At 34.0% G+C, this 14,514-nt stretch overlaps 1 pseudogene; it reads left to right on the forward strand.

Annotated features, from left to right (window-relative positions):
* Positions 1 to 3,822: 3,822 nt before the first annotated feature.
* Positions 3,823 to 9,325, forward strand: LOC104248965 (S-adenosylmethionine decarboxylase proenzyme-like; annotated as a pseudogene).
* Positions 9,326 to 14,514: the final 5,189 nt, after the last annotated feature.

Consider the following 14,514-nt stretch of genomic DNA (forward strand, 5'->3'; position numbering starts at 1 on the left):
TGGGGGGGAATGGGTTGGGAGTCTAAATATTTTAGGTCTTAAGGGAATGGAGAGATTTGGGCTTTAATCTTTTTTTTTTTTTTCGTTTATATTTTTTATTTGTAACTTTGCCTTTAACTTTTCATATACTTTTGCACACAAATGAATACCTACACGATATTATGTAAAAAACTAAAAACAAAACTAATGTAGTAGTAATAAAATTTTGCTAGCAAAACAACAAATAAATAAAATGGGAACTAAGCTATTGTGTATATAATGTTTTGAGTTTAGATTGTAGAAAAAATTAAATTGTAATAAAATATTCATTTAAAGTATAAATAGAATATTTTTTAGAATTAGTTGCAATACTTATACATCTATAAGGGATCGTTTGGTTTGAACACAAGTTATGATGAGATTAGATATGCGAGGATTAATTGTCCTAGTATTATTTTTTGTTGACTGATTGGTATATCGTATCAATCTAGGGATTGTCAATTTTACTGCTTTATCATGAGATAAGTTATTCTGGGATTACAATTCTACCCACTGGCATGTATAAGTTATCCTGACATTTTTACTCTTGGGATAACATATCCCAAGATTAGTAACCAAAAAAGGAATATGGCGGTACTAAATTTTTATTTCGGAATTATTTTCCTTATCCATCGTATCAAATGACCCCTAACAATTTGTTGCCTTTTATAGATATTGATTTTATAGACATACATAACACCCAATTTATTTTAACAATTAAAATTGCACAATTTAAGTCATTAACATGATAAAATCCCAAAAGAAACAGCGAAATAGTACAATTTGCGAAAACCAACACAACCCGACATCGGGGTGTCATCAGTCATGAGCATTTAAATATGTATCTAAGAGTTTGAAAGAGTTTATACAGTCTATTACAAAACTAGAATAGAAAGTAAGATATGAGGGAGAAACACTGGGCTGTGAACGCCGAGCAGCTACCTAGTGGACTCCGAATAGCCTGCTGGGAGAAATCTGCATACGATTATTAATTTTTCTCTATTATACCAAAATCTAACTCTTTATATTAAAAATTAATTAATTAAAATATTTCTCTAATTTGTTACAAGATTATAGTTGTTTAAATTCTATATAATTTTTATTCACACATTAATTGTAAATAGTTTCATTGTTTTTTAGTTATAATTTGAACTTACAAGTTATATTTATTTAATAAAATTATAATTAATTTTCTATGGACTTAGATATCAACAATATTAAATTCATAATACTTAATGTAATTAAATATATGAAAATTATATAAAAATGTAACAACTATTTCCACATTTTTTATATATCTTGAAGCAAAAATATCCATTTAGCTACAAGATGTTATTCCAATAGTTTAATGTGGCTAAGAGTTTACTATTTTTATGGTTAGTTTTAACTCATGGAAAAAAATTAATGATTAGCTACAAAATTTTATCATATCAATAAAATTGTGGATATGCCGTTTCTCATAAAAAATAATTATATCTATTTATTAGCTAAAAATTGCCATAATTTTTAAAACTTGAAGAAAATTAGTTTAGGAAAAATATTAAATTGAACGGTTGGGTAAAACTAATTGCATTCCTTAGCCAAGTATATAAAATATGTGTATTATATGTATATGATACACATATATACAAAAGAGATATGTTTTGTCGATTATTATTTTTGGGAACGTTTAAAAATATATGTTTCTCATTAATACCTATTTAGATACAACATTTAATTTCAAACAGATTTAGTTTGGTAACAAGGTTACTTACGCTATAGAGAGCTTCAATCGTAGAAAAAAATGTATAATTAGCTACAAAATTTTATCATAGTAATAAATTTGTGGCTATATCATTTAATCATCATGACAACAAACTGCAGCTATTAAGCTAACTATTGCAATATTTCTTTTATAACTTGAAGCAAAAATATTTATTTAACTATAATATTTTATTTTAAATAATTTATTACGGCTAGAAGGTTACTTTTGCTATAAATTTTAACTCGTGGCCAAAATATGTGACTAGTTACGAAATATTATCATAGCAATAAATCAGTGACTATATAATTTCATCATGACAATTAATTGTAGCTATTAAGCCAACTGTTGTTATGTTTTTTTTATAAATAATTTGAAGTAAAAATATTTATTTAGTTACAACATTTTGTTTCAAATAGTTTATCGGGGGTAAAACGGTTGCTTTTGCTACAGTAAGTTTAACTCGTGGCAAAAATATATATTTAGCTATAAAATTTTATCATACAAATAAATCTGTGGCCGTATCATTTTGTCATGATAACTAATTATAGTTGTTAAGCCAACTATTGTCACGATCTTTTATAACTTGAAGAAAAAAATATTTATTTAGCTACAATATTTTGGTTTGAATAATTTATTGTAGCTAAAAGATTACTATTGCTACAAAACTTTTAACTTGTGGCAAAAAACTTATGATTAGCTACAAAAAATTATTCTAGCAATAAATTTGTAGCTATTTAGGTAATTATTGCCACATAGTTAGCAATCATAGCAAAAATAAGGAATTAGCTTTACTAATTTAATTTTCGTAGCTATGAAATTTTGTGATTTTATAAATAACTATGAAAATTTTATTTCTATAGCTATTGTTAGGTATTAGCCACGATTTTTGAATCTGTAGCTAAGATTTCGTAGCTATAGGTATATTATGTTGTAGTGAGGTGTCTACCTAAGGATAATTGAAGTATTAACAAGGTAAGTCTTATTAAGTGCCTTTGCTTCCATTCATTTGGACAAAAACAGAACCAAAAAATGATCAAAAATTCATAAAGCAAGAACATTCAAAAGCTCAATCGTTCAAACACTTCAATGCCAAGAACATGAGCTCAATCATTCAAACACTTCAACGAGCAGAAGCTTAATTCCATCCAAATTTTGAGGTTCTAAAAGAGTACGGTGCAATCTTCGCCAAGAATATTATAAGGAGTTTTTCCTATTTCAGGTATGTTAAGGCCATCCCTTCTTTCTTTTTGGCATGGTCCAAGTTATACAGAAGAAACGAGCAAATGCACAGTTTTCACAAACGACTCTATTCATAGAAATACTAGAGGTCTCTGTGTTCTTGATTCCCCATGTGACATATTATTATATCTTCTGTTCATGGGTCTCAGAATAATGCGCAGTTGAAAAAGTTTATCCGGAAGGAATATTGAGATTATTACATATTTTTCATGCATTTTATTCATTTATACATGTACATTGACCCATGACCAGATGGCGTTATATACACATATTTATATGTATATATATACCTATATGGGATATGGGAAAAAGGTTATGGCGTTATATACGCACCACCACCTGATCAGTTGATATATGTTGATGATGTTGTCCATAGTGGCCGAGATGATATGATGTGATGCCCTCAGTGGCTTGATGATTTTATGTAAACCTATACCCATGCATGATACAACATTTATATACACGTGCATAACATTATAAATGTTTCAGAATTTACAAAGTTATTTAGATTTACAAATGGATTTCTTTATTCCATGTTTTATCTATGCCTTTTACGTACATATTTTTATGCCTTGCATACTCAGTACATTTTTCGTACTGACGCCCTATTTCACAGGATCTGCGTTTCATGCCCGCAGGTGCAGGTAGGCAAGCTGACGGTCCCCCTTTTTAGGATCCCTGATCAGCGAGAGTTGGTGTGCTCCACTTAACCCGGAGCTGCTTTTGATTTTGGTATGATATGTTTGTATATATATATGGGTATGACGTGGCTCAGTCCCGTCTTCGTACAGTTATATTTCTATTAGAGGTCAGTAGACAATATGTCTAGTTGGGTTGTATGTGGCCTTGTTGGCTTTCAGTTTTGGATGTATCTGCATGTATGCGTACATGTGCCTTTTGCCAGGTTTCCTTCATGTATGTTATTTTCGTAATCCAGCAGATGTTATTTAGGTTCTTATCTTAGACGCATGCTTAGGGGTGTTTGACATGTAGGACTCAGGCACCCGCCGCGGCCCATTGGTTTGGGTCGTGACACTTATGAACTTCAAGTTCTTCAATCTACCTCCAAGGTAACGAAACACACTTATACTACTCGGATTGACACCAAGTTTTGCGTACAAGTCTTAAATGACAATACAAAACTATTCCCGATCTCGGAATTCCGTTCGGACCTCGATAACACAAAACCCTCCCCAAACCAAATTTAAAGAACTTCAAAATCCTTAAGGAATCAATTTTCACTATTAGGTGCCAAAATGCTCCCGGATCATCCAAAATCCGATCCAAACATTCGTCCAAGTCCAAAATCATCTTACGAGTCTATTGGAACCCTCAAATCCTGATTCCGAGGACGTTTATTCAAAACAATGATCGAAGTCAAACTTGACCTTTTAAGCCAACCTTAAGGAACCAAGTGTTCCGATTTCAACCCAAACTCTTCTAAATCCCGAACCGATCATCCCCGTAAGTCATAAATTAGTAAAAGTAAGTACGGGAAGTCTTAGTTAAGGGAACGAGATTCTAAAAAGTAAAACGACCAGTCAGGTCGTTACAAGGGCGAACCTGGCCACCAAAGTTATGCTTCCTCTAAATTTTTCCGTTTTGACGTCAATTTGCATGTCCAAATCACTTCCAATTAACTCCTACACATATAAATACTATTATTAAGCTAGAGTCACAAATATTCTCACTAAAGTTAACAAGATCGATGTATAATACAAGGCAAATTACATACAAAACATGAATTTTTAGCCAAACATCAGTTACACGCCTTATAGTAGTGATGTGCACGCATTATTGCCATGTCATCTACACCTCCTCCACTTAGGCATAGTCAACGGTCACACATGTTTATAATACCCATTTTCTTAATCAAGAGTCTTTAGATGAAAAAATTATAAGTTTGTCTATCGGCTTTGCAAATAGGTACAAGTTTAAGTGGCCACGAAGCCATTTCACCGTAATATAATTTAATTTGTATATGAATTTATATAAAGGTGCGAGAACAATTTCGGTAATTAATTTAATTTTGCCCTATGTCATTTATAGCCTGTTTGGCCAAACTTCAAAAATCAACTTATTTTGAGAAGTGTTTTTTCTCAATAGCACTTTTCTCAAAAGTACTTTTGGTAAGAAGTAGTTTATGTTTGACCAATTAATTTGAAAGTGCTTCTGAGCAACAATTAGTATTTGACCAAGCTTTTAAAAAGTATTTTTAAGTGTATTTTTCTTAAAAGTACTTTTGGAGAGAAGCTATTTTTGTCTGCTTCTACTCAAAATACTTTTTTCTCCTTCAACAAATTTAGCCAAACACTTTAATTTTAAAAAAAATACATTTTTGAAAGAAAAAAAAATATTTTTGGCCATGGAGTAGTTTGACAAATTCAATTTAAACGGCAATATAAGTCACTCAATAATTGGGTCGAAAATGTTCGATACGTAATGGCTTGACTGTAATATCATGGCAACACTAGGGGCAAATCTGGCCACAGTGCACATATAAGCACTCGTTCTTTCCGCTTTAGAAAGCGAAGCTCTCACGAGTCGGTAGAATTCGCTCTTCACTACTTATTTCGATATCTTCAATCTTCATTTATCGAAATCTTTTATGTGCATTGTAAGTGTTGTTCTTTTTATCAACGCACGTTGTATATGATTCTAAGTGCTGTCTGAAACTCTTGTTGAATGAATTGGCATTTTTTTAGATTAATATGTATGGTAAAATTATATGATGTTTTTAATTGTTTCTCAAATTTAAGCCGCGAGGCTTTGGAAATTTGATTGGTAAATGATAGCTGAACTGCTGAAGTGAAGGGAATCTAAGATATTGGTTTTTGTTTCTTTTCTTCTTACTAGACCCATTAATAGATTTCTATGCGTTGAATGTGCAGCTACTTGTGTCGTGCTTCTTGTTTCTTAAAGGTGTATTTTTTTAGGTTATAACTTGGTCGGCCGGAAAATATTGTGTTGCGTTCCATCCATCAATTGTCAACCAGCTCAGGCTGCCAAGAAAGCAAAAATAGAACAAGGCAAGAATAGACGTCCTAGGTCAATGTTGCTAAAGTTCAATGGCGGTTATGTTCTGTTAGAGAAACCTCCTATGCGTGCTTGATGCGGTAGAATGAGAGCGTAGAAGAATACTACTCCCTCCGTTCCAATTTATGTGAACATGTTTGACTGACACGGAATTTAAGTAAAAAATGAAGACTTTTGGAATTTGTGGTCCTAAATAAGTCCAAATGGGGCCCAGAGTATTTGTGTGGCTATAAAAGCTTCTCATTAAGGGTAAAGTTGTAACTTTAAGCTAAATTGTTACCAAATTTTGAAAGGGTTCGTTCTTTTTGGAACGGACCAAAAAGGAAATAGGTTCACATAAACTGGAACAGAGGGAGTACTAGTTTTGTCTCTCATATATTTGAATCGTACACTGTAGATGTACTTATATAGGAAAAACTAGGGTTAACAGTAATTTTAATTAATGTATTTACTCTAGTGGGCTTTTAGAACACCCCTTATGGGTAGAGTCCTATTTCTAACATGTCCCGCTCACATATAATAGGGGTGCTTGGTGCTCCTTTCTAATGGGAGGATCTTAGCACCTAATTGAATTAGGTCTCAGTAGCAACCTCCTTCATCATCTGATGCGAATGAATATGATCATTCTACATTTAGTAGAAGTGACCAAATCGATCTTGTTCCAAGTGGGAGCGATATGGTCGTGGATCTTGTCCCAAGTGGGAGTATGATGCATGTTCTTGATCTTAGTAGGAGCGACGTTGATCCAAATGGAAAAATGATGGATCACAAACAAGACGTGATTCTCGTAAAAAGATTCCCCGTCAATGATTAAGAGCTTACCCATAAGGAGTCGGGCTGTGCACGGATCAGATTTAGCACATTTCGGATTCGGATTTAGCACATTTCGGATTCGGATTTCAGATTTTGGATTCTAGAAAATACAATCCGAATCCGATCCGAATTATATCGGATCGGATTTTTAAGTTTGGATCGGATCGGATTTCGGATCGTATTATTATGCCTCAATGTTGCAAACTAATATGTATATTTCTTTGTAAAAGAGGCAATACATTAAGAAAAATTCATGTTTATGCAATTATGAGAGTACTATGGTGCCAATATAGCTAAATCCAGCAATTGTAAAGGTAATAGCTTGGAGGAAGATGTAAAGGAAGTATTGACTATCCGAAATTAAAATGTAGTATTTATACATTACCTAACAATTTCGGATTTCGGATCGGATTGGATTAAAATATACCAATCCGAATCCGATTTGAAATCCGAAATTTTAATAAACACAATCCAAAATCCGATCCAATCCGAAATTCGAATTTGAATGGATCGGTTCGGATTTCGGATATCCGATCCGAATGAACAACCCTAATAAGGAGTGCTCTAAAAGCGCACTAGGATAAATACAGTAATATTGGTAATAACTGTAAGTCCCAATTCACCTATATAAGTACACTTACAGTGTACGATTAAAGTATATGGGAGATAAAACTTTCACTCCACACTCTCTCTCGTCCGCAAAAGCACTAGGGTTTAGACTATGATATAGGAGGTTGCTCCGTCAGAACGTGACAATTGCCATCGACCAGTGATTCTAGCGGCAGTTCCTTCGAGTCTTCCACTACACGAAGAACCTCTAAGTTCTTCGTTTGAGTTTCATGAGATATCTATTTCGTATTAGATTTACATGCTTCTACATAGACATTTGAACAGAGAGTTAAGTAGAAATGAGAAGGAGAAGGAAGAAGGAAGAAGGAAGAAGAGCTTCATCCTCTATCTCAATTGAAAGCTAAGAAGTAGTCGTGTAATGTAGTCAAAGACTAGTTCTACGATTGTAGAGAAAACAGGAGAAGGTGGGGGAGCAACGGTGATGGGTGCAAAACAGGGATATCATATTTTGGGTATTTACCCTAAATATTTTAGGGGGCACAGGTGTAAAATGCATTTTAATTTGGGTGCTACGTGTGAATCTTTTGTATCAGTTGGGTGTTTTTGTAAGAATTCATTTTTTAATTGGAGAAGGGTCTCGGAAGACCCATTTTCCGCTGAGTTTCGAACTGTGCGTCATTGGCCCACGGAGATTTCCTAGTTATTAAACAAAAAAAATTTCTTGGGAAAGTTGCTGGTTGCTTCAGCAAGATTTCTCTTGAGTTGTGAGAAGTTTCATTTTTAACATGTTTGAGTTTATACTGTGAATTATATTACATTATGTTTGCATTATAGATTTCTATTTTGATCTCTCAATTCCGCCCATGCTAAAGTTGGCTCACAGCCTCTCTCGAAGTAAAAGATGTGGGTACACCCGTGGGAGCTTCAATCTCGCTGGAGCTTAGTCGTTTTATCATCATGACTTCTCTGAAGAAGCTGCTGTCCTTGATAGCTATTTTCTGAATCTTGCTTCAGGCTGCAAGGCCGTGCTTTTGGGCAGTCATGACAAACCAGGGTTTTGGCATGTATACTCTGGCTCAGCTGCAGCAGTTCAGTCTAAGGACCCTGTCTACACTCTTGATATGTGTATGACTTGTTTGGACAGAGAGAAGGCTGCTATCTTTTACAAGACTGAATCAAGCTCAGCGGCCTCACATGGCTGTTAATTCTGGAATAAGAAAGATACTACCTTACTCTGATATATGTGATTTTGAGTTTGATCCCTGTGGTTATTCCATGAATTCTACTGAAGGAGCTGCTCTTTCTACTATCCCTGTTACACTAAAAGATGATTTTAGTTATGTTTTCTTTGAAGCAGTTGGGTATGATCTGAAATATTGAGTCTGGGTTCGCTGGTTGAGAGGGCGCTGGCATGTTTCCAGCCAGACAAGTTTTCTATTGCTTTGCATGCTGATGTTGTTTGCAGGTTTCTGCAGCATATTTTGCTCTCTGGATATTAAGGGTTACTCGCTTGCTGAGTGGATCCCAGAAGAACTTGGTGAGGGTGGTTAATTGTCTACCAGAAGTTCACTAAGATTCGATTTGTCGATCTCCCAAGTCTATTCAGAAGGGCTGCTGGAAAGAGGAAGAGAAGGAAGAAAAGGAGTAGTACTGAGGGTTCGCTTGTTTCTGTTAGTGCGTCATTTGTGAATGTTTTCTAGTGTTTGGTTGTGATATTGTTCCTTGTTTTTCCGAATAATGGACTTAATAGTCCACATAGTGTCTTTTGGATTAGTAGTGCTGCTGTAAATTGAGAACTTAGTCCGGGTTTCTGGTGTTCCACCAGAAGCTCTATGGTCTTTGGTATATTGTTTGTTCTTAGTTGTCGTTTGTCGATTGACCCTAATAGAAGTGTTTGTTGTCTAAGTATTAGCGCACTGAAAATTGTGATGAAATACCTAGTTTTCTGCAGCCAACCTTGTTTTACCATTTTGTTTGTGCGCTTCACTCGGTTAGCTACAAAAAGATTTGCTGCATTGCAGGGAAAAGAAGTCTTGACAGCTAACACCTAACACAAATAAAAGAAGGTATGTTTTCTGAGGCATAGCATTGCTAATGATTTGTAAAAAAAGCAAGACAGAGATGCATAAATGTTGATATTGTGACACAACCAAGTCTTACGTAAATGTCAAACTGCAAAATGCGGTAGTCTTGCACTAGTCTCTAGTTGTATCAACTTTTGTGTTTTATGATAGTGATTCTATACACACATAATATATATGTATACACATATCTTTTTGTACCGAAGGAATGGCTTAAGGGTTGAGGCATAGAAGTAACAACGTGAAGATCCATTTTTTAATCCCAGTCACAAGTCACAACGCTTGTCCTGAACCAATCTGCTCCAACCTTGGTGGATATGATTAACTTGTGGACTAGACTGCTTGCCTGGTTAATAGGTTAAGTTGCGCCCACGCCATATGGTGGATTAAACGAGGTGCGCAAGCTAGTTTTGGACACCACCAATGTCAATATACATGCAGGAGCGGAGCCGATGTATAAATTACGGGTTCGGCCGACAATCAATAACTTAGGTTCAAACCAATTTAGACTCAATAGCTTAAAATTGATTAAAATCCCAAACCCTTAAACTTTAAATCCTGGCTCCGCACCCTAAATTTTCTGTTGAAGGTTTGCGTTCCCCTGGTGTTAAAATTTTCTCTATATTTTCAGATGTTGCTCTCTGCATGTTGACTAAAGAAGAGATACTAGTGTAACCAGCTCCAAATGTATTTACCCATCCATGCTTCAGCTTATATCAAACGTGCATGAAACTAGAATGTGAAATTCATGTCAATGAATCTTTTTTCCTCTATGGGGTGCAAATTGCGTGTAGTAAAAATTATACAATTACGCCTCAGTCGTAAACCAATTAATCATGAGCCTTCCTAAGAATTCATCTTACTTATGCTAAATTTTTTGTGCAAAATACATGCTTGAAATCTTTATGTAGGAATATTTTAGCTTTCAAGAAATATACTTAATGGGGCTTTAGGTTATCATATCTTAGTGAAAGACATTTATACATATTCTTTCATGACAATTAACGATATATAAAACGGCTTTCTCCCATATAAATTCTCAAGGAATTAGAGAAAAGAAAGAGTGCTAAGGGGAGTCCGGAACCTAAATGTGGTTCTTTTTAACTTAAAACACGTTTTTACCTGTTTAAAAAAAAGTTACTTTTCTATACAAAACGCGGTACAGTACCGCATTTTACCTTAACGGCCGTTTGGTCTGTTAAGGTAAAACGCAGTATGTAACCGCGCTTTATATATATCGCGGTAACAAATCGCGTTTTATATAAAGATGATAAGATTGTTATATAAAACTCGGTCTATTACCACGATATATATAAAGCGCGGTTACATACCACGTTTTATATAGAAAGTGAGCCCACTAATAATTCTTCTGCGCTTAACTGACATAACAATAATTCAAATATGTAAACCCTTTTTAAACCGCGTTTTACTTCCAAAAATTTGATCCCCCGGATTGGGCATTGCCTTATATAAAGGCGTTAAGGTATAGCACCAACGATCTGAGGATGCAATGCCTCCAACCACCATCGAATAGTCGTCAACGAAAATCGACTGGTCCTATGTAGTACAGTCTCATCCTTTGACCGACAATCGGTGAGCCGTTGCAGCGAGTCCAAGAACTGCACACGTGTCATGTCTCTCATGCCCGCCGATATAGAAACAGGCAGTCCATCTATGGGCAGCCCATATAACACCTCTACATCCTGCAGTGTGATGGTGGCCTAGCCAATAGGTAGGTGGAATGTGTGTATCTCCGGTCGCCACCGCTCTATAAGGGTCGTGATCAAAGACCAATCGAGCTGTAGCCGGCCGATCTCAATCAATTTGTAAAAGCCCGTGTCCAGCAGGCGCGCGACTACATGGTCATGAAGAACTCTGACATGCAGAAAGTCCCACATGTCGTCCACTCTCTTGGCGGGGAGAGTATTAGTCAGTAACTCACCCTCCCATATGTAGGCACACCGATGATAGCCCTGTAACGAGAGTAACGCATCGCTGTAGCATCCAGAATGAATAGGCAGCACATCCATGTCGTCTACTGTAAATTAAACAATATTAATTACATGTTAGTTTGTAAATTAAATATTTAATTTTTATAATTAAATATTCACAAATGGGTTCCAGGCTCCATAATTGAAGCCCAATAACACCAACTTATTCTATGTGTTAGTTTTATTATTTTACATGTTAGTTTATAAATTAAATATTTAATTTTTATAATTAAATATTCACAAATGGGTTCTAGGCTCCATATTTGGAACCTGGTAGCACCAACTTATTCTATGTGTTAGTTTTATTATTTTACATGTTAGTTTGTAAATTAAATATTTAATTTTAATAATTAATTATTCACAAATGGATTCCAGCCTCCATATTTGGAGCCCAGTAGCACCAATTTATTCTATGTGTTAGTTTTATTATTTTACATGTTAGTTTGTAAATTAAATATTTAATTTTTATAATTAAATATTCATAAATGGGTTCCAGACTCCATATTTGGAGCTCGGTAGCACCAACTTATTCTATGTTTTAATTTTATTATTTTACATGTTAGTTTGTAAATTAAATATTTAATTTTTATAACTAAATATTCACAAATGGTTCCAGCCTCCATATTTGGAGCCCAGTAGCACCAATTTATTTTATGCGTTATTTTTATTATTTTACATGTTAGTTTATAAATTAAATATTTAATTTTTATAATTAAATATTCACATATGGGTTCCAGGCTCCATATTTGGAGCCCAATAGCGCCAATCTATCCTGAATTCTTCTATGTATTAGTTTTCTAATTTTATATGTTAGTTTATAATTTTATATGTTTGTTTGTAAATTAAATATTTAATTTTTATAATTATATAATATTTAATTAGTAAAGATTCATATATGGGTTCCAGACTCGATATTTGTGGCCAGTAGCATCAAATATATGTTGACTATAATTGGACAAAGTTTGTGTTTGATCTATCAGTTATTTGGCGTATTTTTAAAAATACTTAAACTACAGAGAAACTACGCTAAAAGGCACTACATTTTAATACGCTAAAAGACACTACATTATACTACGCTAAAAGACATTACATTTTACTAGCTAAAAGGCATGACATTTTACTATCCTAAAAGACACTATATTACTAGTCTTTAAGCAAATAAATAATTTAAACCAACCAAAATACAACAAATACATTGTAATCACAAAAATACATATAAAACATTAATTGTAATTTATTAACATTTTTATTAACAAATAATAATGATTTCACAATTATATTAGATTTTTTTATAACATTAATATCTTAGTCCGGATAAAAATAATATACCAATTTAATCGCAAAAGAAAACACAAAATAACATACAACACATTCAAAACAATTAATATGCATTTTTTATACGAGTTTTAACAAAAACTAAGTTGGAATACCTCGATTTAAGGTTTTTGGAAAGTTGAAAATTTGGCGATTTGAAGGCGAAACGAGCAACCCACAACGAAATATTGCCTTAGCTAGGATGTGGGACCGAGAATCTTTACTTTTTGTGGGACGAGTGGGCTCCACGCGAGTTTTTTAGTTGTTAATGGAGGGGGGGGGGGTTTAATGAAGAAGAAGACATTGCTGGGCAGTGGGAAAGGGAACGGGATATATAATACTTATCTATATAAAATGCGGTATGTTACCGCGATATATATAAAGCGATGTATGTAACCGCGCTTTATATATAATGAGGTAACAGACCGCGTTTTATATAACAGTCCTATCAGTTTTATATAAAATGTGGTCTGTTACCGCAATATATATAAAGCGCGGTTACATACCACGTTTTACCTTAACGGACCAAACGGCAGTGAAGGTAAAACGCGGTACTGTACCGCATTTTGTAGAGAAAAGTAATTTTTTTTAACACTAAAAAACGTGTTTTGAGTCAAAATGAACAATATTTAGGTTTCGGACTCGTGTTGAGGGCAGGTAAAAAAAAAATGCTGAATCATGAATTGATTTGTTTAACAATTTACCAAGCAGAAGAAAAAGGTAAATATAACGCCAAGAATTGGAAATTACGAATTTACAATAATTTGAAGCTGCTAAGGTTGTTACAATATGTAACCAGACCGTCCTTTTTTCTTCAAGGAGAAACCTGCACTCTGCACTCTGGCAATGAGTACCTTTTACTTTTTCTTTCACTAAGACAAGTTATTATTCAATTTTCAGTCTTTTTTCTCCCTTTTTCTGGTAAAAACGTACACTTATATGTATAAGTTAAGAAGTTTTATTTTGTGTCTTATAAAACTTACACTAGTTGTATGAGGCTCCTTTTTGTCTTACAAATTTGTAGACCCCAATCTTACACTTCTAGGTCCACAGAAATCTGGGTTCACAAAACTGTGAGACAAAAAAGTTGTATCAGTTGTATGAGACACAAAATAAAATTTTCCGTATAAGTTCTGTGTATACTTTTTCTCGTATTTTCTTTATCCATTTTAAACTTGTAGCAATGTGGGAAAATGGGGGGGGGGGGGTGAACTGAGGGGGAGGGGACCAAGAATATGGCTATATGGTTTTGGTAAGACTTGCTTTTGTGTCATCCATTTACCAAAAACATAAGAAAGATCATGAATTTGAATCAAACCAAGGGTTATTATTATTATTATTATTATTATTTTTTAAATAATATCATTTGTATTCGAATCGCATTGGCCGATTGATCCAGATTCACGCGAGACTCCCTGTCGCGGGTGCTCATCCATTTGTAGGAGTCGAGGTCAAAACCTTTGCTTAAGGCCATCTCCAACGCCAACTGCATTTGGTTTTTGGAGAAATTGGTCTCCAATGCTGCTGCATTTTTTACTGCAAAATGGGGGATAAATAATGTCACTCTAAATTTTGAATGAACTATTTATCTCTTCAATTACTATTCTTTATTACATTATTATTATTTTTATTATTTAACTCTTTTAATTTATTTCTTTATATATAACTAATTATGTTTATATAATATCTTTATAATATTAATTTTACA

The sequence above is a fragment of the Nicotiana sylvestris genome, chromosome 4 (genome assembly GCF_000393655.2).
Source record: "Nicotiana sylvestris chromosome 4, ASM39365v2, whole genome shotgun sequence".
Classification (NCBI taxonomy): Eukaryota; Viridiplantae; Streptophyta; class Magnoliopsida; order Solanales; family Solanaceae; genus Nicotiana; species Nicotiana sylvestris.